Source organism: Pinus tabuliformis, chromosome 1_1 (assembly GCF_031772625.1).
Source record: "Pinus tabuliformis cultivar Carrire ecotype Pingquan chromosome 1_1, CPIR1, whole genome shotgun sequence".
NCBI classification, from domain to species: domain Eukaryota; kingdom Viridiplantae; phylum Streptophyta; class Pinopsida; order Pinales; family Pinaceae; genus Pinus; species Pinus tabuliformis.
In genome coordinates, this window is record NC_142297.1 from 399,448,596 (window position 1) to 399,451,425 (window position 2,830).

Consider the following 2,830-nt stretch of genomic DNA (forward strand, 5'->3'; position numbering starts at 1 on the left):
CGTTTCGTTAAGCCCAAGTCGCGTGTACACGCAAGTTAGATTCATAAAAAGCGTGTGTATGTGGAAAGGTTCCTTTGGTCCATGGTGGTTAGTCCTTGGAAGTTGTGCCTATGATTTCGGACCATTGTGTCTCGACGGGCGTGTCGATCCCTAGTTTTGAAGTTGATGGTATTGTGTTACTATGGTTTTGGCTCTTGGTATTGAGTTAGGCCTAAGACTATATAAGGAGAAGAAGATCATTAGGCAAGATCATCTTTCGACAAGGCTTGAATATCTAAGAGAGAAAGAGATCTGATATGCAGGTTCTGGGTTGCTTGATCTAAGCCAAGGAGAGATCACATCGGTTGATGGAAGACTAGATCTAAGGATAGATCAGGATCTAATGGTTTGAAATGCACTATCATGATATGGTTGATTATGCGTATTTCTAGATCTGCATATTGTCGCAATGTTACGTTTTGGATCTAACTAATGTCTGGTACAGCTGCAAATTGAGAAAGTTTATTTTTAGATCTGTACGCAGGTTGGCTTCGGTAAAAGAGCGTGTATACGCGGGTTTTGCTCATTGAAGTAGCGTATATATTTTGAAGCTTGATTTTGGGTTTACAGTGGGGTCTGACTGTTATTGCAGAGTTCTGTAGTCTGCTCTGTGTTCTGGTAACTGGTGATTGACAGGGTTCAGTGGTTCAGTGATTCAAAGTTTGGTTGTTTTATGCTTCAATGATCTGTTGTGCAAATTGAATGATTTGTGGTCTTCAGATTGTAATGTTGTGCTTCAGGAATATCCAAGTCTGAAAATGTATGAAAAGTGATATCTGAAAGAAGGAAGATTGTAGGTCAGCACCTACGTACTAGTATCTTGGCTAGTACAAGAGCAAAGGGGGTTGGAGCTCCCTTCCAAGGAAGTTTGGAGAACGAGAGAAGGTTGAAGCCTTCTGCAGGTTGTAGCCTGCGTACTGGTATAAGGCTGCACCAGTACAAAAGATTGTAAACTGAAGTTTCATATTAAAGAAAGATAGAGACAACTTGCAGCAGGTGGTTTTCACCCACATTGGGTTTCCACCTTATATCTTGGTGTTCATGTGTGTGGCTTTTTATCTGTTCTGTGATGAATAATGTCCTGATGCACTTAATTGAAGAAAAAGCTAACTAAATTGTGAGTTTTCTTCCTATACGCTGTTTTACTTCGTCACAGTAGCGTGTACACGCTGGTTCACTTAACTGAAGTAGCGTATATGTTTCTAAGCATTTAAAAAGTTTGATTAATCAGATAATACTGATTCACCCCCCCTCTCAGTATTATTTCCAACAATTGGTATCAGAGCAGGTCCTTCAGAGAAGCTTGATCGCTTGAAGGAAGATCATTCATCATGAGCAACTACGAGAAAGAAGCATCAATCAGGCCACCGGTTTTTGATGGAACAAATTTCAATTATTGGAAGGTAAGAGTTACTGCATATCTTCAATCTCTTGGTACAGAAGTTTGGGACATTGTAGAAACAGGCTATGCTTTTCCTTCAGCTACTCCTACAGATCCAGCTGAGAAAAAGGCATATGAAACAAATGCAAAAGCAGTCAGTACTCTATTAGGAAGTATATCTCAAACAGAATTCATGAAGGTCATGCACTTCAAATCAGCAAAAGAGATATGGGACAAAATGATCACTAGCTATGAAGGAGATGAACAGGTAAAGCAAGCTAAACTTCAAACTCTCAGGATTCAATATGAGACCCTCAAGATGTATAATGATGAAAGTGTGGCTAATTATTTTCTTCGGGTAGATGAGATTGTTAATTGTATGAAAAATTTGGGTGAAGAAATAAAAGAGACTATAGTAGTTCAAAAGATTCTAAGATCATTATCCCCCAAGTTTGAATCTAAAGTATCTGCAATAGAAGAAAAGGAAAATCTCAAAGTTCTCACTATGTCTCAGCTACATGGAATTCTAACTGCTTATGAAATGAGAAAGGGAGGTCCATCAGACAGAAGGGAAGCTGCTTTTAAGGCATCAAGAAAAGAAGATTACTATGAAGCAGGCCATGTTCCAGAAGAAGAGGAAGAAGAATCAAACTTTGTCAGAAATCTTCAAAGGGGTGCTGGAAGGTTCAGAGGTAAGCTACCTTTCAAATGCTTTGCTTGTGGAAGAGTAGGTCATTATGCTGCAAAATGTCCTAATAAGGATAAAGGAAAAGAACCTGCTAGATGGAATAAGAAACAAAGTGCAAATAAGAAAAGCTACTACACCCATGAAGATAGTGATGGCTTATCAAACAGTGATGAAGATGAACAAGGTAATAAATATAAGCTATTAATGGCATTTGAAGATGATGATTATGAGGATGCTGTAGATGTGGATAATCTCTATAATGAAATTACTAGACTCAAGAGATGCATAGAAGAAAAGAGTGTGATCATTGATACTTTGCAATTTCAAATTGATGAAAAGGAAAAACATCTTGAAAAACTAGAAGGTGAAATTGTTGGTCTCAGAAAAGAAATTGAGAAAACAAAAACTATTAATCTTAAGTTTGTCAAAGGATCTGAAACTTTGGATGAGATTATCAATGTGCAGCGGTCTCCTCTAAACAAGACAGGTTTGGGCTATAATGGAGAAACCTCTCAAGCATCCACCTCAAAAAGTTATCTTGATGCAGCAAGAAGAAATGAGCAGAAGAACAATGAAGATAATCAGGTAAAGCAGGGACGAATTACAAACAGAAACTATCAGGGACAATCCTTCTTAAGGGTGAACAAAAGCTACAACCAACCACAGGTAAAATCTTCTCAGTTTGGCACAAGAATAGATGAAAATAGAAATTACAATCAGTT